We start from the raw sequence: 23,681 nt of genomic DNA, 5'->3' as shown, positions 1-23,681 counted from the left end.
GGACATACTTAAATGGCTGTTGTTAAACAGCTAGCCTCAGACCAGCTAGATCTACCAGAAAGCAACACATTTCTCCTGTCTCTGTCTGTAAGTGAAGTCCATTGCTGCTAAATATTTCATTCGTTTTTAGCCCCCAAAGCTGTTACTATCAGTACCTTTGCAATAGCACTGACTTGTCTGTTGTATTCAGTAAGTGCTATTTGTTGGGGTAGTTTTAAGTGACCTATGCTGCCAAAGAGAAGACTTTTCAGGAGCTCCATGCTGACTTCCTTGAGTAATGCTCATTCAAGCAGAGGATACAACACAGTAAGATTACTTCAAATGGCAGCATTGATTGGTCAAATATTCATAAGTGCTTCTCTTTGGGGTAGTTTTAATTGTGTAGTGAACTGCAGGCAAGACACCACATCTTTCCTGTGGTATTTCTTTCACACGAGCTCCAACAACCTACTTGCAATAAAATGCATGCTTAAATGAGAACAAGCTGATATTTGCTCAAACTTTAGCATTATCCTTCCATCTTGATTAGAAAGTGCTATCAAGTTGGGGTAATTTTTTGCTGACTGACTTCGTGGCCTTGGTTTATTGTTCTTTATGTCCATATCCTCCTCTGGATGTCTACAAAGAGAAGCATTCATTAATCTCTCAAAGAATAAGTGCATCTCTTTGGGGCAGTCTTGTTGGTGTTTGTTCATCAATTGTTGTTCCTCTTTGTGTCTTTTTTCAACTCCCACTTCAGACAGTAGTAGGTACTGTTACACTTAAAGATTTTGCGTTCCTCTCATTTTCATTCTTGTAAATACTGTTTGAGAATATATGCTGTACTTTGTTTAAATTTAGAAAAGGCAGTGAACAGCTAAATTTCCGTGTTGTGCTGTAAAAGTGTGAAAACCCATTTCAAAATATGATGAGTCGTTCCAAGTATATTAACACAGCAATCAAAACTTGATGAGCTCAGAAGGACCCATAAGTGTGAACGATCACTGAAGAGCCAGGGGCACACGGACATACTTAAATGGCTGTTGTTAAACAGCTAGCCTCAGACCAGCTAGATCTACCAGAAAGCAGCACATTTCTCCTGTCTCTGTCTGTAAGTGAAGTCCATTGCTGCTAAATATTTCATTCGTTTTTAGCCCCCAAAGCTGTTACTATCAGTACCTTTGCAATGGCACTGACTTGTGTTGTATTCAGTAAGTGCTATTTGTTGGGGTAGTTTTAAGTGACCCATGCTGCAAAAGAGAAGACTTTTCAGGAGCTCCATGCTGACTTCCTTGAGTAATGCTCATTCAAGCAGAAGATGCAACACAGTAAGATTACTTCAAATGGCAGCATTGATTGGTCAAATATTCATAAGTGCTTCTCTTTGGGGTAGTTTTAATTGTGTAGTGAACTGCAGGCAAGACCCCACATCTTTCCTGTGGTATTTCTTTCACACAAGCTCCAACAACCTACTTGCAATAAAATGCATGCTTAAATGAGAACAAGCTGATATTTGCTCCAACTTAAGCATTATCTTTCCATCTTGATTAGAAAGTGCTATCAAGTTGGGGTAATTTTTTGCTGACTGACTTCGTGGCCTTGGTTTATTGTTCTTTATGTCCATATCCTCCTCTGGATTTCTACAAAGAGAAGCATTCATTAATCTCTCAAAGAATAAGTGCATCTCTTTGGGGCAGTCTTGTTGGTGTTTGTTCATCAATTGTTGTTCCTCTTTGTGTCTTTTTTCAACTCCCACTTCAGACAGTAGTAGGTACTGTTCCACTTAAAGATTTTGCGTTCCTCTCATTTTCATTCTTGTGAATACTATTTGAGAATATATGCTGTACTTTGTTTAAATTTAGAAAAGGCAGTAAACAGCTAAATTTCCACGTTGTGCTGTAAAAGTGTGAAAACCGATTTTAAAATATGATGAGTCATTCCAAGGATATTAACACAGCAATCAAAACTTGATGAGCTCAGAAGGACCCAAAAGTGTGAACGACCACTGAAGAGCCAGGGGCACACGGACATACTTAAATGGCTGTTGTTAAACAGCTAGCCTCAGACCAGCTAGATCTACCAGAAAGCAACACATTTCTCCTGTCTCTGTCTGTAAGTGAAGTCCATTGCTGCTAAATATTTCATTCGTTTTTAGCCCCCAAAGCTGTTACTATCAGTACCTTTGCAATGGCACTGACTTGTGTTGTATTCAGTAAGTGCTATTTGTTGGGTTAGTTTTAAGTGACCTATGCTGCAAAAGAGAAGACTTTTCAGGAGCTCCATGCTGACTTCCTTGAGCAATGCTCATTCAAGCAGAGGATACAACACAGTAAGATTACTTCAAATGGCAGCATTGATTGGTCAAATATTCATAAGTGCTTCTCTTTGGGGTAGTTTTAATTGTGTAGTGAACTGCAGGCAAGACCCCACATCTTTCCTGTGGTATTTCTTTCACACGAGCTCCAACAACCTACTTGCAATAAAATGCATGCTTAAATGAGAACAAGCTGATATTTGCTCAAACTTTAGCATTATCCTTCCATCTTGATTAGAAAGTGCTATCAAGTTGGGGTAATTTTTTGCTGACTGACTTCGTGGCCTTGGTTTATTGTTCTTTATGTCCATATCCTCCTCTGGATGTCTACAAAGAGAAGCATTCATTAATCTCTCAAAGAATAAGTGCATCTCTTTGGGGCAGTCTTGTTGGTGTTTGTTCATCAATTGTTGTTCCTCTTTGTGTCTTTTTTCAACTCCCACTTCAGACAGTAGTAGGTACTGTTCCACTTAAAGATTTTGCGTTCCTCTCATTTTCATTCTTGTAAATACTGTTTGAGAATATATGCTGTACTTTGTTTAAATTTAGAAAAGGCAGTGAACAGCTAAATTTCCGTGTTGTGCTGTAAAAGTGTGAAAACCCATTTCAAAATATGATGAGTCGTTCCAAGTATATTAACACAGCAATCAAAACTTGATGAGCTCAGAAGGACCCATAAGTGTGAACGATCACTGAAGAGCCAGGGGCACACGGACATACTTAAATGGCTGTTGTTAAACAGCTAGCCTCAGACCAGCTAGATCTACCAGAAAGCAGCACATTTCTCCTGTCTCTGTCTGTAAGTGAAGTCCATTGCTGCTAAATATTTCATTCGTTTTTAGCCCCCAAAGCTGTTACTATCAGTACCTTTGCAATGGCACTGACTTGTGTTGTATTCAGTAAGTGCTATTTGTTGGGGTAGTTTTAAGTGACCCATGCTGCAAAAGAGAAGACTTTTCAGGAGCTCCATGCTGACTTCCTTGAGTAATGCTCATTCAAGCAGAAGATGCAACACAGTAAGATTACTTCAAATGGCAGCATTGATTGGTCAAATATTCATAAGTGCTTCTCTTTGGGGTAGTTTTAATTGTGTAGTGAACTGCAGGCAAGACCCCACATCTTTCCTGTGGTATTTCTTTCACACGAGCTCCAACACCCTACTTGCAATAAAATGCATGCTTAAATGAGAACAAGCTGATATTTGCTCCAACTTTAGCATTATCCTTCCATCTTGATAAGAAAGTGCTATCAAGTTGGGGTAATTTTTTGCTGACTGACTTCGTGGCCTTGGTTTATTGTTCTTTATGTCCATATCCTACTCTGGATTTCTACAAGGAGAAGCATTCATTAATCTCTCAAAGAATAAGTGCATCTCTTTGGGGCAGTCTTGTTGGTGTTTGTTCATCAGTTGTTGTTCCTCTTTGTGTCTTTTTTCAACTCCCACTTCAGACAGTAGTAGGTACTGTTCCACTTAAAGATTTTGCGTTCCTCTCATTTTCATTCTTGTGAATACTATTTGAGAATATATGCTGTACTTTGTTTAAATTTAGAAAAGGCAGTAAACAGCTAAATTTCCACGTTGTGCTGTAAAAGTGTGAAAACCGATTTTAAAATATGATGAGTCATTCCAAGGATATTAACACAGCAATCAAAACTTGATGAGCTCAGAAGGACCCAAAAGTGTGAACGACCACTGAAGAGCCAGGGGCACACGGACATACTTAAATGGCTGTTGTTAAACAGCTAGCCTCAGACCAGCTAAATCTACCAGAAAGCAACACATTTCTCCTGTCTCTGTCCATTACTGCTAGAGATTTCAATTGTTTTTAGCTGAAAATAATGTTACTATCAGTACCCTTGCAATTGCACTGACTTGTCTGTTGTATTCAGTAAGTGCTATTTGTTGGGGTAGTTTTAAGTGACCTATGCTGCAAAAGAGAAGACTTAAAGAACTCCATGCTGACTTCCTTGAGCAATGCTCATTCAAGCAGCGGTCACTATCAGTACCTTTGCAATAGCACTGACTTGTCTGTTGTATTCAGTAAGTGCTATTTGTTGGGGTAGTTTTAAGTGACCTATGCTGCCAAAGAGAAGACTTTTCAGGAGCTCCATGCTGACTTCCTTGAGTAATGCTCATTCAAGCAGAGGATACAACACAGTAAGATTACTTCAAATGGCAGCATTGATTGGTCAAATATTCATAAGTGCTTCTCTTTGGGGTAGTTTTAATTGTGTAGTGAACTGCAGGCAAGACCCCACATCTTTCCTGTGGTATTTCTTTCACACAAGCTCCAACAACCTACTTGCAATAAAATGCATGCTTAAATGAGAACAAGCTGATATTTGCTCCAACTTTAGCATTATCTTTCCATCTTGATTAGAAAGTGCTATCAAGTTGGGGTAATTTTTTGCTGACTGACTTCGTGGCCTTGGTTTATTGTTCTTTATGTCCATATCCTACTCTGGATTTCTACAAAGAGAAGCATTCATTAATCTCTCAAAGAATAAGTGCATCTCTTTGGGGCAGTCTTGTTGGTGTTTGTTCATCAATTGTTGTTCCTCTTTGTGTCTTTTTTCAACTCCCACTTCAGACAGTAGTAGGTACTGTTCCACTTAAAGATTTTGCGTTCCTCTCATTTTCATTCTTGTGAATACTATTTGAGAATATATGCTGTACTTTGTTTAAATTTAGAAAAGGCAGTAAACAGCTAAATTTCCACGTTGTGCTGTAAAAGTGTGAAAACCGATTTTAAAATATGATGAGTCATTCCAAGGATATTAACACAGCAATCAAAACTTGATGAGCTCAGAAGGACCCAAAAGTGTGAACGACCACTGAAGAGCCAGGGGCACACGGACATACTTAAATGGCTGTTGTTAAACAGCTAGCCTCAGACCAGCTAGATCTACCAGAAAGCAACACCTTTCTCCTGTCTCTGTCCATTGCTGCTAAAGATTTCAATTGTTTTTAGCTGAAAATAATGTTACTATCAGTACCCTTGCAATGGCACTGACTTGTGTTGTAATCAGTAAGTGCTATTTGTTGGGGTAGTTTTAAGTGACCTATGCTGCAAAAGAGAAGACTTAAAGAACTCCATGCTGACTTCCTTTGAGCAATGCTCATTCAAGCAGCGGTTACTATCAGTACCTTTGCAATGGCACTGACTTGTCTGTTGTATTCAGTAAGTGTTATTTGTTGGGGTAGTTTTATGTGACCTATGCTGCTAATGAGAAGACCTTTCGGGAACTCCATGCTGACTTATTCGAGCAATGCTCATTCAATCAGAGGATAAAACACAGTAAGATTACTTCAAATGGCAGCATTGATTGGTCAAATATTCATAAGTGCTTCTCTTTGGGGTAGTTTTAATTGTGTAGTGAACTGCAGGCAAGACCCCACATCTTTCCTGTGGTATTTCTTTCACACCAGCTCCAACACCCTACTTGCAATAAAATGCATGCTTAAATGAGAACAAGCTGATATTTGCTCCAACTTTAGCATTATCCTTCCATCTTGATAAGAAAGTGCTATCAAGTTGGGGTAATTTTTTGCTGACTGACTTCGTGGCCTTGGTTTATTGTTCTTTATGTCCATATCCTACTCTGGATTTCTACAAAGAGAAGCATTCATTAATCTCCCAAAGAAAAAGTGCATCTCTTTGGGGATGTCTTGTTGGTGTTTGTTCATCAATTGTTGTTCCTCTTTATGTCTTTTTTCAACTCCCACTTCAGACAGTAGTAGGTATTGTTCCACTTAAAGATTTTGCGTTCCTCTCATTTTCATTCTTGTAAATACTATTTGAGAATATATGCTGTACTTTGTTAAAATTTAGAAAAGGCAGTGAACAGCTAAATTTCCGTGTTGTGCTGTAAAAGTGTGAAAACCCATTTTAAAATATGATGAGTCGTTCCAAGGATATTAACACAGCAATCAAAACTTGATGAGCTCAGAAGGACCCATAAGTGTGAACGATCACTGAAGAGCCAGGGGCACACGGACATACTTAAATGGCTGTTGTTAAACAGCTAGCCTCAGACCAGCTAGATCTACCAGAAAGCAACACATTTCTCCTGTCTCTGTCTGTAAGTGAAGTCCATTGCTGCTAAATATTTCATTCGTTTTTAGCCCCCAAAGCTGTTACTATCAGTACCTTTGCAATGGCACTGACTTGTGTTGTATTCAGTAAGTGCTATTTGTTGGGGTAGTTTTAAGTGACCTATGCTGCAAAAGAGAAGACTTCAGGAACTCCATGCTGACTTCCTTGAGCAATGCTCATTCAAGCAGCGGTCACTATCAGTACCTTTGCAATGGCACTGACTTGTCTGTTGTATTCAGTAAGTGCTATTTGTTGGGGTAGTTTTAAGTGACCTATGCTGCAAAAGAGAAGACTTTTCAGGAGCTCCATGCTGACTTCCTTGAGTAATGCTCATTCAAGCAGAGGATACAACACAGTAAGATTACTTCAAATGGCAGCATTGATTGGTCAAATATTCATAAGTGCTTCTCTTTGGGGTAGTTTTAATTGTGTAGTGAACTGCAGGCAAGACCCCACATCTTTCCTGTGGTATTTCTTTCACACAAGCTCCAACAACCTACTTGCAATAAAATGCATGCTTAAATGAGAACAAGCTGATATTTGCTCCAACTTTAGCATTATCTTTCCATCTTGATTAGAAAGTGCTATCAAGTTGGGGTAATTTTTTGCTGACTGACTTCGTGGCCTTGGTTTATTGTTCTTTATGTCCATATCCTCCTCTGGATTTCTACAAAGAGAAGCATTCATTAATCTCTCAAAGAATAAGTGCATCTCTTTGGGGCAGTCTTGTTGGTGTTTGTTCATCAATTGTTGTTCTTCTTTGTGTCTTTTTTCAACTCCCACTTCAGACAGTAGTAGGTACTGTTCCACTTAAAGATTTTGCGTTCCTCTCATTTTCATTCTTGTGAATACTATTTGAGAATATATGCTGTACTTTGTTTAAATTTAGAAAAGGCAGTAAACAGCTAAATTTCCACGTTGTGCTGTAAAAGTGTGAAAACCGATTTTAAAATATGATGAGTCATTCCAAGGATATTAACACAGCAATCAAAACTTGATGAGCTCAGAAGGACCCAAAAGTGTGAACGACCACTGAAGAGCCAGGGGCACACGGACATACTTAAATGGCTGTTGTTAAACAGCTAGCCTCAGACCAGCTAGATCTACCAGAAAGCAACACATTTCTCCTGTCTCTGTCTGTAAGTGATGTCCATTACTGCTAGAGATTTAAATTGTTTTTAGCTGAAAATAATGTTACTATCAGTACCCTTGCAATTGCACTGACTTGTCTGTTGTATTCAGTAAGTGCTATTTGTTGGAGTAGTTTTAAAGGACAAGTTCGGTATTTTAGACTTAAAGCCCTGTTTTCAGATTGTTTATGGTGAAATAGAATGGTTTTGACTGAAATTTCGACATTTTCGGCTGCCCTGAGAATTTTCGCGTGTTTGTGTTTCAGCTCAGACCTCTACAATGGGTTTAATGGTGCACTGCAACAATCCTTCCTAAAATGCATTAAACTTTCGTTTACAAAGACGTGAAACTCACCGAGTGGTCAGGGGTGTTCACTGGTATGCTCACACAAAAATCGCTCCAAAAGACGCATTCCAACAGGTTTTATCGTAGTTTTTACCAACTCCATTGACATGTATTAGATGTGCTGTGAGGTACGGTATTACTCCGCGCCGGGAACTTTGTTTCTATTCTTGCAATTGGCAAAAGCGGATTAGCGCCACCACCTGGGCTGGAGTGTCTATTATTCAAGCTCTAAGCGGAAGAATGTACGGGTGTGAGGCGTTTGGAAAAATAATTCCACAAGTTAACAACGAATGCTAAAACAGCTGTTGGAAAGCATCTTTTGCAGCGATTTTTGTGTGAGCATATCAGTGAACACCCCTGACCACTCGGTGAGTTTCACAGCTTTGTAAACAAAAGTTTAATGCATTTTAGGAAGGATTGTTCCAGTGCACCATTAAACCCATTGTAGAGATCTGAGCTGAAACACAAACACGCGAAAATTCTCAGGACAGCCGCAAATGTCGAAATTTCAGTCAAAATCATTCTATTTCACCATAAACAATCTGAAAACAGGGCTTTAAGTCTAAAATACCGAACTTGTCCTTTAAGTGACCTATGCTGCAATAGAGAAGACTTAAAAAACTCCATGCTGACTTCCTTGAGCAATGCTCATTCAAGCAGCGGTAACTATCAGTACCTTTGCAATGGCACTGACTTGTCTGTTGTATTCAGTAAGTGCTATTTGTTGGGGTAGTTTTAAGTGACCTATGCTGCAAAAGAGAAGACCTTTCGGGAACTCCATGCTGACTTATTCGAGCAATGCTCATTCAATCAGAGGATAAAACACAGTAAGATTACTTCAAATGGCAGCATTGATTGGTCAAATATTCATAAGTGCTTCTCTTTGGGGTAGTTTTAATTGTGTAGTGAACTGCAGACAAGACCCCACATCTTTCCTGTGGTATTTCTTTCACACAAGCTCCAACAACCTACTTGCAATAAAATGCATGCTTAAATGAAAACAAGCTGATATTTGCTCCAACTTTAGCATTATCCTTCCATCTTGATTAGAAAGTGCTATCAAGTTGGGGTAATTTTTTACTGACTTCGTGGCCTTGGTTTATTGTTCTTTATGTCCATATCCTCCTCTGGATTTCTACAAAGAGAAGCATTCATTAATCTCTCAAAGAATAAGTGCATCTCTTTGGGGCAGTCTTGTTGGTGTTTGTTCATCAATTGTTGTTCCTCTTTGTGTCTTTTTTCAACTCCCACTTCAGACAGTAGTAGGTACTGTTCCACTTAAAGATTTTGCGTTCTTCTCATTTTCATTCTTGTAAATCATATTTGAGAATATATGCTGTACTTTGTATAAATTTAGAAACGGAGTAAACAGCTACATTTTCGTGTTGTGCTGTAAAAGTGTGAAATCCGATTTTAAAATATGATGAGTCATTCCAAGGATATTAACACAGCAATCAAAACTTGATGAGCTCAGAAGGACCCAAAAGTGTGAATGACCACTGAAGAGCCAGGGGCACACGGACATACTTAAATGGCTGTTGTTAAACAGCTAGTCTCAGACCAGCTAGATCTTTCAGCATGCAACACATTACTCCTGTCTCTGTCTGTAAGTGATGTCCATTACTGCTAGAGATTTCAATTGTTTTTAGCTGAAAATAATGTTACTATCAGTACCCTTGCAATTGCACTGACTTGTCTGTTGTATTCAGTAAGTGCTATTTGTTGGGGTAGTTTTAAGTGACCTATGCTGCAAAAGAGAAGACTTAAAGAACTCCATGCTGACTTCCTTTGAGCAATGCTCATTCAAGCAGCGGTTACTATCAGTACCTTTGCAATGGCACTGACTTGTCTGTTGTATTCAGTAAGTGCTATTTGTTGGGGTAGTTTTATGTGACCTATGCTGCTAATGAGAAGACCTTTCGGGAACTCCATGCTGACTTATTCGAGCAATGCTCATTCAATCAGAGGATAAAACACAGTAAGATTACTTCAAATGGCAGCATTGATTGGTCAAATATTCATAAGTGCTTCTCTTTGGGGTAGTTTTAATTGTGTAGTGAACTGCAGGCAAGACCCCACATCTTTCCTGTGGTATTTCTTTCACACGAGCTCCAACACCCTACTTGCAATAAAATGCATGCTTAAATGAGAACAAGCTGATATTTGCTCCAACTTTAGCATTATCCTTCCATCTTGATAAGAAAGTGCTATCAAGTTGGGGTAATTTTTTGCTGACTGACTTCGTGGCCTTGGTTTATTGTTCTTTATGTCCATATCCTACTCTGGATTTCTACAAAGAGAAGCATTCATTAATCTCCCAAAGAAAAAGTGCATCTCTTTGGGGCAGTCTTGTTGGTGTTTGTTCATCAATTGTTGTTCCTCTTTGTGTCTTTTTTCAACTCCCACTTCAGACAGTAGTAGGTATTGTTCCACTTAAAGATTTTGCGTTCCTCTCATTTTCATTCTTGTAAATACTATTTGAGAATATATGCTGTACTTTGTTTAAATTTAGAAAAGGCAGTGAACAGCTAAATTTCCGTGTTGTGCTGTAAAAGTGTGAAAACCCATTTGAAAATATGATGAGTCGTTCCAAGGATATTAACACAGCAATCAAAACTTGATGAGCTCAGAAGGACCCATAAGTGTGAACGATCACTGAAGAGCCAGGGGCACACGGACATACTTAAATGGCTGTTGTTAAACAGCTAGCCTCAGACCAGCTAGATCTACCAGAAAGCAACACATTTCTCCTGTCTCTGTCTGTAAGTGAAGTCCATTGCTGCTAAATATTTCATTCGTTTTTAGCCCCCAAAGCTGTTACTATCAGTACCTTTGCAATGGCACTGACTTGTGTTGTATTCAGTAAGTGCTATTTGTTGGGGTAGTTTTAAGTGACCTATGCTGCAAAAGAGAAGACTTCAGGAATTCCATGCTGACTTCCTTGAGCAATGCTCATTCAAGCAGCGGTCACTATCAGTACCTTTGCAATGGCACTGGCTTGTCTGTTGAATTCAGTAAGTGCTATTTGTTGGGGTAGTTTTAAGTGACCTATGCTGCAAAAGAGAAGACTTTTCAAGAGCTCCATGCTGACTTCCTTGAGTAATGCTCATTCAAGCAGAAGATGCAACACAGTAAGATTACTTCAAATGGCAGCATTGATTGGTCAAATATTCATAAGTGCTTCTCTTTGGGGTAGTTTTAATTGTGTAGTGAACTGCAGGCAAGACCCCACATCTTTCCTGTGGTATTTCTTTCACACAAGCTCCAACAACCTACTTGCAATAAAATGCATGCTTAAATGAGAACAAGCTGATATTTGCTCCAACTTCAGCATTATCTTTCCATCTTGATTAGAAAGTGCTATCAAGTTGGGGTAATTTTTTGCTGACTGACTTCGTGGCCTTGGTTTATTGTTCTTTATGTCCATATCCTCCTCTGGATTTCTACAAAGAGAAGCATTCATTAATCTCTCAAAGAATAAGTGCATCTCTTTGGGGCAGTCTTGTTGGTGTTTGTTCATCAATTGTTGTTCCTCTTTGTGTCTTTTTTCAACTCCCACTTCAGACAGTAGTAGGTACTGTTCCACTTAAAGATTTTGCGTTCTTCTCATTTTCATTCCTGTAAATACTATTTGAGAATATATGCTGTACTTTGTTTAAATTTAGAAAAGGCAGTAAACAGCTACATTTCCGTGTTGTGCTGTAAAAGTGTGAAAACCGATTTTAAAATATGATGAGTCATTCCAAGGATATTAACACAGCAATCAAAACTTGATGAGCTCAGAAGGACCCAAAAGTGTGAACGACCACTGAAGAGCCAGGGGCACACGGACATACTTAAATGGCTGTTGTTAAACAGCTAGCCTCAGACCAGCTAGATCTACCAGAAAGCAACACATTTCTCCTGTCTCTGTCCATTGCTGCTAAAGATTTCAATTGTTTTAAGCTGACAATAATGTTACTATCAGTACCCTTGCAATTGCATTGACTTGTCTGTTGTATTCAGTAAGTGCTATTTGTTGGGGTAGTTTTATGTGACCTATGCTGCTAATGAGAAGACTTAAAGAACTCCATGCTGACTTCCTTGAGCAATGCTTATTCAAGCAGCGGTAACTATCAGTACCTTTGCAATGGCACTGACTTGTCTGTTGTATTCAGTAAGTGCTATTTGTTGGGGTAGTTTTATGTGACCTATGCTGCTAATGAGAAGACCTTTCGGAAACTCCATGCTGACTTATTCGAGCAATGCTCATTCAATCAGAGGATAAAACACAGTAAGATTACTTCAAATGGCAGCATTGATTGGTCAAATATTCATAAGTGCTTCTCTTTGGGGTAGTTTTAATTGTGTAGTGAACTGCAGGCAAGACCCCACATCTTTCCTGTGGTATTTCTTTCACACGAGCTCCAACACCCTACTTGCAATAAAATGCATGCTTAAATGAGAACAAGCTGATATTTGATCCAACTTTAGCATTATCCTTCCATCTTGATAAGAAAGTGCTATCAAGTTGGGGTAATTTTTTGCTGACTGACTTCGTGGCCTTGGTTTATTGTTCTTTATGTCCATATCCTACTCTGGATTTCTACAAAGAGAAGCATTCATTAATCTCCCAAAGAAAAAGTGCATCTCTTTGGGGATGTCTTGTTGGTGTTTCTTCATCAATTGTTGTTCCTCTTTATGTCTTTTTTCAACTCCCACTTCAGACAGTAGTAGGTATTGTTCCACTTAAAGATTTTGCGTTCCTCTCATTTTCATTCTTGTAAATACTATTTGAGAATATATGCTGTACTTTGTTAAAATTTAGAAAAGGCAGTGAACAGCTAAATTTCCGTGTTGTGCTGTAAAAGTGTGAAAACCCATTTGAAAATATGATGAGTCGTTCCAAGGATATTAACACAGCAATCAAAACTTGATGAGCTCAGAAGGACCCATAAGTGTGAACGATCACTGAAGAGCCAGGGGCACACGGACATACTTAAATGGCTGTTGTTAAACAGCTAGCCTCAGACCAGCTAGATCTACCAGAAAGCAACACATTTCTCCTGTCTCTGTCTGTAAGTGAAGTCCATTGCTGCTAAATATTTCATTCGTTTTTAGCCCCCAAAGCTGTTACTATCAGTACCTTTGCAATGGCACTGACTTGTGTTGTATTCAGTAAGTGCTATTTGTTGGGGTAGTTTTAAGTGACCTATGCTGCAAAAGAGAAGACTTCAGGAATTCCATGCTGACTTCCTTGAGCAATGCTCATTCAAGCAGCGGTCACTATCAGTACCTTTGCAATGGCACTGGCTTGTCTGTTGAATTCAGTAAGTGCTATTTGTTGGGGTAGTTTTAAGTGACCTATGCTGCAAAAGAGAAGACTTTTCAGGAGCTCCATGCTGACTTCCTTGAGTAATGCTCATTCAAGCAGAAGATGCAACACAGTAAGATTACTTCAAATGGCAGCATTGATTGGTCAAATATTCATAAGTGCTTCTCTTTGGGGTAGTTTTAATTGTGTAGTGAACTGCAGGCAAGACCCCACATCTTTCCTGTGGTATTTCTTTCACACAAGCTCCAACAACCTACTTGCAATAAAATGCATGCTTAAATGAGAACAAGCTGATATTTGCTCCAACTTCAGCATTATCTTTCCATCTTGATTAGAAAGTGCTATCAAGTTGGGGTAATTTTTTGCTGACTGACTTCGTGGCCTTGGTTTATTGTTCTTTATGTCCATATCCTCCTCTGGATTTCTACAAAGAGAAGCATTCATTAATCTCTCAAAGAATAAGTGCATCTCTTTGGGGCAGTCTTGTTGGTGTTTGTTCATCAATTGTTGTTCCTCTTTGTGTCTTTTTTCAACTCCCACTTCAGACAGTAGTAGGTACTGTTCCACTTAAAGATTTTGCGTTCTTCTCATTTTCATTCCTGTAAATACTATTTGAGAATATATGCTGTACTTTGTTTAAATTTAGAAAAGGCAGTAAACAGCTACATTTCCGTGTTGTGCTGTAAAAGTGTGAAAACCGATTTTAAAATATGATGAGTCATTCCAAGGATATTAACACAGCAATCAAAACTTGATGAGCTCAGAAGGACCCAAAAGTGTGAACGACCACTGAAGAGCCAGGGGCACACGGACATACTTAAATGGCTGTTGTTAAACAGCTAGCCTCAGACCAGCTAGATCTACCAGAAAGCAACACACTTCTCCTGTCTCTGTCCATTGCTGCTAAAGATTTCAATTGTTTTAAGCTGACAATAATGTTACTATCAGTACCCTTGCAATTGCATTGACTTGTCTGTTGTATTCAGTAAGTGCTATTTGTTGGGGTAGTTTTAAGTGACCTATGCTGCAAAAGAAAAGACTTAAAGAACTCCATGCTGACTTCCTTGAGCAATGCTTATTCAAGCAGCGGTAACTATCAGTACCTTTGCAATGGCACTGACTTGTCTGTTGTATTCAGTAAGTGCTATTTGTTGGGGTAGTTTTATGTGACCTATGCTGCTAATGAGAAGACCTTTCGGAAACTCCATGCTGACTTATTCGAGCAATGCTCATTCAATCAGAGGATAAAACACAGTAAGATTACTTCAAATGGCAGCATTGATTGGTCAAATATTCATAAGTGCTTCTCTTTGGGGTAGTTTTAATTGTGTAGTGAACTGCAGGCAAGACCCCACATCTTTCCTGTGGTATTTCTTTCACACGAGCTCCAACACCCTACTTGCAATAAAATGCATGCTTAAATGAGAACAAGCTGATATTTGATCCAACTTTAGCATTATCCTTCCATCTTGATAAGAAAGTGCTATCAAGTTGGGGTAATTTTTTGCTGACTGACTTCGTGGCCTTGGTTTATTGTTCTTTATGTCCATATCCTACTCTGGATTTCTACAAAGAGAAGCATTCATTAATCTCCCAAAGAAAAAGTGCATCTCTTTGGGGATGTCTTGTTGGTGTTTCTTCATCAATTGTTGTTCCTCTTTATGTCTTTTTTCAACTCCCACTTCAGACAGTAGTAGGTATTGTTCCACTTAAAGATTTTGCGTTCCTCTCATTTTCATTCTTGTAAATACTATTTGAGAATATATGCTGTACTTTGTTAAAATTTAGAAAAGGCAGTGAACAGCTAAATTTCCGTGTTGTGCTGTAAAAGTGTGAAAACCCATTTTAAAATATGATGAGTCGTTCCAAGGATATTAACACAGCAATCAAAACTTGATGAGCTCAGAAGGACCCATAAGTGTGAACGATCACTGAAGAGCCAGGGGCACACGGACATACTTAAATGGCTGTTGTTAAACAGCTAGCCTCAGACCAGCTAGATCTACCAGAAAGCAACACATTTCTCCTGTCTCTGTCTGTAAGTGAAGTCCATTGCTGCTAAATATTTCATTCGTTTTTAGCCCCCAAAGCTGTTACTATCAGTACCTTTGCAATGGCACTGACTTGTGTTGTATTCAGTAAGTGCTATTTGTTGGGGTAGTTTTAAGTGACCTATGCTGCAAAAGAGAAGACTTCAGGAATTCCATGCTGACTTCCTTGAGCAATGCTCATTCAAGCAGCGGTCACTATCAGTACCTTTGCAATGGCACTGGCTTGTCTGTTGAATTCAGTAAGTGCTATTTGTTGGGGTAGTTTTAAGTGACCTATGCTGCAAAAGAGAAGACTTTTCAGGAGCTCCATGCTGACTTCCTTGAGTAATGCTCATTCAAGCAGAAGATGCAACACAGTAAGATTACTTCAAATGGCAGCATTGATTGGTCAAATATTCATAAGTGCTTCTCTTTGGGGTAGTTTTAATTGTGTAGTGAACTGCAGGCAAGACCCCACATCTTTCCTGTGGTATTTCTTTCACACAAGCTCCAACAACCTACTTGCAATAAAATGCATGCTTAAATGAGAACAAGCTGATATTTGCTCCAACTTCAGCATTATCTTTCCATCTTGATTAGAAAGTGCTATCAAGTTGGGGTAATTTTTTGCTGACTGACTTCGTGGCCTTGGTTTATTGTTCTTTATGTCCATATCCTCCTCTGGATTTCTACAAAGAGAAGCATTCATTAATCTCTCAAAGAATAAGTGCATCTCTTTGGGGCAGTCTTGTTGGTGTTTGTTCATCAATTGTTGTTCCTCTTTGTGTCTTTTTTCAACTCCCACTTCAGACAGTAGTAGGTACTGTTCCACTTAAAGATTTTGCGTTCTTCTCATTTTCATTCCTGTAAATACTATTTGAGAATATATGCTGTACTTTGTTTAAATTTAGAAAAGGCAGTAAACAGCTACATTTCCGTGTTGTGCTGTAAAAGTGTGAAAACCGATTTTAAAATATGATGAGTCATTCCAAGGATATTAACACAGCAATCAAAACTTGATGAGCTCAGAAGGACCCAAAAGTGTGAACGACCACTGAAGAGCCAGGGGCACACGGACATACTTAAATGGCTGTTGTTAAACAGCTAGCCTCAGACCAGCTAGATCTACCAGAAAGCAACACATTTCTCCTGTCTCTGTCCATTGCTGCTAAAGATTTCAATTGTTTTAAGCTGACAATAATGTTACTATCAGTACCCTTGCAATTGCATTGACTTGTCTGTTGTATTCAGTAAGTGCTATTTGTTGGGGTAGTTTTAAGTGACCTATGCTGCAAAAGAAAAGACTTAAAGAACTCCATGCTGACTTCCTTGAGCAATGCTTATTCAAGCAGCGGTAACTATCAGTACCTTTGCAATGGCACTGACTTGTCTGTTGTATTCAGTAAGTGCTATTTGTTGGGGTAGTTTTATGTGACCTATGCTGCTAATGAGAAGACCTTTCGGAAACTCCATGCTGACTTATTCGAGCAATGCTCATTCAATCAGAGGATAAAACACAGTAAGATTACTTCAAATGGCAGCATTGATTGGTCAAATATTCATAAGTGCTTCTCTTTGGGGTAGTTTTAATTGTGTAGTGAACTGCAGGCAAGACCCCACATCTTTCCTGTGGTATTTCTTTCACACGAGCTCCAACACCCTACTTGCAATAAAATGCATGCTTAAATGAGAACAAGCTGATATTTGATCCAACTTTAGCATTATCCTTCCATCTTGATAAGAAAGTGCTATCAAGTTGGGGTAATTTTTTGCTGACTGACTTCGTGGCCTTGGTTTATTGTTCTTTATGTCCATATCCTACTCTGGATTTCTACAAAGAGAAGCATTCATTAATCTCCCAAAGAAAAAGTGCATCTCTTTGGGGATGTCTTGTTGGTGTTTCTTCATCAATTGTTGTTCCTCTTTATGTCTTTTTTCAACTCCCACTTCAGACAGTAGTAGGTATTGTTCCACTTAAAGATTTTGCGTTCCTCTCATTTTCATTCTTGTAAATACTATTTGAGAATATATGCTGTACTTTGTTAAAATTTAGAAAAGGCAGTGAACAGCTAAATTTCCGTGTTGTGCTGTAAAAGTGTGAAAACCCATTTTAAAATATGATGAGTCGTTCCAAGGATATTAACACAGCACTCAAAACTTGATGAGCTCAGAAGGACCCATAAGTGTGAACGATCACTGAAGAGCCAGGGGCACACGGACATACTTAAATGGCTGTTGTTAAACAGCTAGCCTCAGACCAGCTAGATCTACCAGAAAGCAACACATTTCTCCTGTCTCTGTCTGTAAGTGAAGTCCATTGCTGCTAAATATTTCATTCGTTTTTAGCCCCCAAAGCTGTTACTATCAGTACCTTTGCAATGGCACTGACTTGTGTTGTATTCAGTAAGTGCTATTTGTTGGGGTAGTTTTAAGTGACCTATGCTGCAAAAGAGAAGACTTCAGGAACTCCATGCTGACTTCCTTGAGCAATGCTCATTCAAGCAGCGGTCACTATCAGTACCTTTGCAATGGCACTGACTTGTCTGTTGAATTCAGTAAGTGCTATTTGTTGGGGTAGTTTTAAGTGACCTATGCTGCAAAAGAGAAGACTTTTCAGGAGCTCCATGCTGACTTCCTTGAGTAATGCTCATTCAAGCAGAAGATGCAACACAGTAAGATTACTTCAAATGGCAGCATTGATTGGTCAAATATTCATAAGTGCTTCTCTTTGGGGTAGTTTTAATTGTGTAGTGAACTGCAGGCAAGACCCCACATCTTTCCTGTGGTATTTCTTTCACACAAGCTCCAACAACCTACTTGCAATAAAATGCATGCTTAAATGAGAACAAGCTGATATTTGCTCCAACTTCAGCATTATCTTTCCATCTTGATTAGAAAGTGCTATCAAGTTGGGGTAATTTTTTGCTGACTGACTTCGTGGCCTTGGTTTATTGTTCTTTATGTCCATATCCTCCTCTGGATTTCTACAAAGAGAAGCATTCATTAATCTCTCAAAGAATAAGTGCATCTCTTTGGGGCAGTCTTGTTGGTGTTTGTTCATCAATTGTTGTTCCTCTTTGTGTCTTTTTTCAACTCCCACTTCAGTAGGTACTGTTCCACTTAAAGATTTTGCGTTCTTCTCATTTTCATTCCTGTAAATACTATTTGAGAATATATGCTGTACTTTGTTTAAATTTAGAAAAGGCAGTAAACAGCTAAATTTCCATGTTGTGCTGTAAAAGTGTGAAAACCGATTTTAAAATATGATGAGTCATTCCAAGGATATTAACACAGCAATCAAAACTTGATGAGCTCAGAAGGACCCAAAAGTGTGAACGACCACTGAAGAGCCAGGGGCACACGGACATACTTAAATGGCTGTTGTTAAACAGCTAGCCTCAGACCAGCTAGATCTTTCAGCATGCAACACATTACTCCTGTCTCTGTCTGTAAGTGATGTCCATTACTGCTAGAGATTTCAATTGTTTTTAGCTGAAAATAATGTTACTATCAGTACCCTTGCAATTGCATTGACTTGTCTGTTGTATTCAGTAAGTGCTATTTGTTGGGGTAGTTTTAAGTGACCTATGCTGCAAAAGAAAAGACTTAAAGAACTCCATGCTGACTTCCTTGAGCAATGCTCATTCAAGCAGCGGTAACTATCAGTACCTTTGCAATGGCACTGACTTGTCTGTTGTATTCAGTAAGTGCTATTTGTTGGGGTAGTTTTATGTGACCTATGCTGCTAATGAGAAGACCTTTCGGGAACTCCATGCTGACTTATTCGAGCAATGCTCATTCAATCAGAGGATAAAACACAGTAAGATTACTTCAAATGGCAGCATTGATAGGTCAAATATTCATAACTGCTTCTCTTTGGGGTAGTTTTAATTGTGTAGTGAACTGCAGGCAAGACCCCACATCTTTCCTGTGGTATTTCTTTCACACGAGCTCCAACACCCTACTTGCAATAAAATGCATGCTTAAATGAGAACAAGCTGATATTTGCTCCAACTTTAACATTATCCTTCCATCTTGATAAGAAAGTGCTATCAAGTTGGGGTAAATTTTTGCTGACTGACTTCGTGGCCTTGGTTTATTGTTCTTTATGTCCATATCCTACTCTGGATTTCTACAAAGAGAAGCATTCATTAATCTCCCAAAAAACAAGTGCATCTCTTTGGGGCAGTCTTGTTGGTGTTTGTTCATCAATTGTTGTTCCTCTTTGTGTCTTTTTTCAACTCCCACTTCAGACAGTAGTAGGTACTGTTCCACTTAAAGATTTTGCGTTCCTCTCATTTTTATTCTTGTAAATACTATTTGAGAATATATGCTGTACTTTGTTTAAATTTAGAAAAGGCAGTAAACAGCTAAATTTCCGTGTTGTGCTGTAAAAGTGTGAAAACCCATTTTAAAATATGATGAGTCATTCCAAGGATATTAACACAGCAATCAAACCTTGATGAGCTCAGAAGGACCCAAAAGTGTGAACGACCACTGAAGAGCCAAGGGCACACGGACATACTTAAATGGCTGTTGTTAAACAGCTAGCCTCAGACCAGCTAGATCTACCAGAAAGCAACACATTTCTCCTGTCTCTGTCTGTAAGTGAAGTCCATTGCTGCTAAATATTTCATTCGTTTTTAGCCCCCAAAGCTGTTACTATCAGTACCTTTGCAATGGCACTGACTTGTGTTGTATTCAGTAAGTGCTATTTGTTGGGTTAGTTTTAAGTGACCTATGCTGCAAAAGAGAAGACTTTTCAGGAGCTCCATGCTGACTTCCTTGAGCAATGCTCATTCAAGCAGAGGATACAACACAGTAAGATTACTTCAAATGGCAGCATTGATTGGTCAAATATTCATAAGTGCTTCTCTTTGGGGTAGTTTTAATTGTGTAGTGAACTGCAGGCAAGACCCCACATCTTTCCTGTGGTATTTCTTTCACACGAGCTCCAACAACATACTTGCAATAAAATGCATGCTTAAATGAGAACAAGCTGATATTTGCTCAAACTTTAGCATTATCCTTCCATCTTGATTAGAAAGTGCTATCAAGTTGGGGTAATTTTTTGCTGACTGACTTTGTGGCCTTGGTTTATTGTTCTTTATGTCCATATCCTCCTCTGGATGTCTACAAAGAGAAGCATTCATTAATCTCTCAAAGAATAAGTGCATCTCTTTGGGGCAGTCTTGTTGGTGTTTGTTCATCAATTGTTGTTCCTCTTTGTGTCTTTTTTCAACTCCCACTTCAGACAGTAGTAGGTACTGTTACACTTAAAGATTTTGCGTTCCTCTCATTTTCATTCTTGTGAATACTATTTGAGAATATATGCTGTACTTTGTTTAAATTTAGAAAAGGCAGTGAACAGCTAAATTTCCGTGTTGTGCTGTAAAAGTGTGAAAACCCATTTTAAAATATGATGAGTCATTCCAAGGATATTAACACAGCAATCAAACCTTGATGAGCTCAGAAGGACCCAAAAGTGTGAACGACCACTGAAGAGCCAAGGGCACACGGACATACTTAAATGGCTGTTGTTAAACAGCTAGCCTCAGACCAGCTAGATCTACCAGAAAGCAACACATTTCTCCTGTCTCTGTCTGTAAGTGAAGTCCATTGCTGCTAAATATTTCATTCGTTTTTAGCCCCCAAAGCTGTTACTATCAGTACCTTTGCAATGGCACTGACTTGTGTTGTATTCAGTAAGTGCTATTTGTTGGGTTAGTTTTAAGTGACCTATGCTGCAAAAGAGAAGACTTTTCAGGAGCTCCATGCTGACTTCCTTGAGCAATGCTCATTCAAGCAGAGGATACAACACAGTAAGATTACTTCAAATGGCAGCATTGATTGGTCAAATATTCATAAGTGCTTCTCTTTGGGGTAGTTTTAATTGTGTAGTGAACTGCAGGCAAGACACCACATCTTTCCTGTGGTATTTCTTTCACACGAGCTCCAACAACCTACTTGCAATAAAATGCATGCTTAAATGAGAACAAGCTGATATTTGCTCAAACTTTAGCATTATCCTTCCATCTTGATTAGAAAGTGCTATCAAGTTGGGGTAATTTTTTGCTGACTGACTTCGTGGCCTTGGTTTATTGTTCTTTATGTCCATATCCTCCTCTGGATGTCTACAAAGAGAAGCATTCATTAATCTCTCAAAGAATAAGTGCATCTCTTTGGGGCAGTCTTGTTGGTGTTTGTTCATCAATTGTTGTTCCTCTTTGTGTCTTTTTTCAACTCCCACTTCAGACAGTAGTAGGTACTGTTCCACTTAAAGATTTTGCGTTCCTCTCATTTTCATTCTTGTGAATACTATTTGAGAATATATGCTGTACTTTGTTTAAATTTAGAAAAGGCAGTAAACAGCTAAATTTCCACGTTGTGCTGTAAAAGTGTGAAAACCGATTTTAAAATATGATGAGTCATTCCAAGGATATTAACACAGCAATCAAAACTTGATGAGCTCAGAAGGACCCAAAAGTGTGAACGACCACTGAAGAGCCAGGGGCACACGGACATACTTAAATGGCTGTTGTTAAACAGCTAGCCTCAGACCAGCTAGATCTACCAGAAAGCAACACATTTCTCCTGTCTCTGTCTGTAAGTGAAGTCCATTGCTGCTAAATATTTCATTCGTTTTTAGCCCCCAAAGCTGTTACTATCAGTACCTTTGCAATGGCACTGACTTGTGTTGTATTCAGTAAGTGCTATTTGTTGGGTTAGTTTTAAGTGACCTATGCTGCAAAAGAGAAGACTTTTCAGGAGCTCCATGCTGACTTCCTTGAGCAATGCTCATTCAAGCAGAGGATACAACACAGTAAGATTACTTCAAATGGCAGCATTGATTGGTCAAATATTCATAAGTGCTTCTCTTTGGGGTAGTTTTAATTGTGTAGTGAACTGCAGGCAAGACCCCACATCTTTCCTGTGGTATTTCTTTCACACGAGCTCCAACAACCTACTTGCAATAAAATGCATGCTTAAATGAGAACAAGCTGATATTTGCTCAAACTTTAGCATTATCCTTCCATCTTGATTAGAAAGTGCTATCAAGTTGGGGTAATTTTTTGCTGACTGACTTCGTGGCCTTGGTTTATTGTTCTTTATGTCCATATCCTCCTCTGGATGTCTACAAAGAGAAGCATTCATTAATCTCTCAAAGAATAAGTGCATCTCTTTGGGGCAGTCTTGTTGGTGTTTGTTCATCAATTGTTGTTCCTCTTTGTGTCTTTTTTCAACTCCCACTTCAGACAGTAGTAGGTACTGTTCCACTTAAAGATTTTGCGTTCCTCTCATTTTCATTCTTGTAAATACTGTTTGAGAATATATGCTGTACTTTGTTTAAATTTAGAAAAGGCAGTGAACAGCTAAATTTCCGTGTTGTGCTGTAAAAGTGTGAAAACCCATTTCAAAATATGATGAGTCGTTCCAAGTATATTAACACAGCAATCAAAACTTGATGAGCTCAGAAGGACCCATAAGTGTGAACGATCACTGAAGAGCCAGGGGCACACGGACATACTTAAATGGCTGTTGTTAAACAGCTAGCCTCAGACCAGCTAGATCTACCAGAAAGCAGCACATTTCTCCTGTCTCTGTCTGTAAGTGAAGTCCATTGCTGCTAAATATTTCATTCGTTTTTAGCCCCCAAAGCTGTTACTATCAGTACCTTTGCAATGGCACTGACTTGTGTTGTATTCAGTAAGTGCTATTTGTTGGGGTAGTTTTAAGTGACCCATGCTGCAAAAGAGAAGACTTTTCAGGAGCTCCATGCTGACTTCCTTGAGTAATGCTCATTCAAGCAGAAGATGCAACACAGTAAGATTACTTCAAATGGCAGCATTGATTGGTCAAATATTCATAAGTGCTTCTCTTTGGGGTAGTTTTAATTGTGTAGTGAACTGCAGGCAAGACCCCACATCTTTCCTGTGGTATTTCTTTCACACGAGCTCCAACACCCTACTTGCAATAAAATGCATGCTTAAATGAGAACAAGCTGATATTTGCTCCAACTTTAGCATTATCCTTCCATCTTGATAAGAAAGTGCTATCAAGTTGGGGTAATTTTTTGCTGACTGACTTCGTGGCCTTGGTTTATTGTTCTTTATGTCCATATCCTCCTCTGGATGTCTACAAAGAGAAGCATTCATTAATCTCTCAAAGAATAAGTGCATCTCTTTGGGGCAGTCTTGTTGGTGTTTGTTCATCAATTGTTGTTCCTCTTTGTGTCTTTTTTCAACTCCCACTTCAGACAGTAGTAGGTACTGTTACACTTAAAGATTTTGCGTTCCTCTCATTTTCATTCTTGTAAATACTGTTTGAGAATATATGCTGTACTTTGTTTAAATTTAGAAAAGGCAGTGAACAGCTAAATTTCCGTGTTGTGCTGTAAAAGTGTGAAAACCCATTTCAAAATATGATGAGTCGTTCCAAGTATATTAACACAGCAATCAAAACTTGATGAG

The sequence above is a fragment of the Paramisgurnus dabryanus genome, chromosome 18 (genome assembly GCF_030506205.2).
Source record: "Paramisgurnus dabryanus chromosome 18, PD_genome_1.1, whole genome shotgun sequence".
Lineage (NCBI taxonomy): Eukaryota > Metazoa > Chordata > Actinopteri > Cypriniformes > Cobitidae > Paramisgurnus > Paramisgurnus dabryanus.
The sequence above is the reverse complement of the archived record's forward strand: the minus strand, read 5'-3'. Positions refer to the sequence as shown.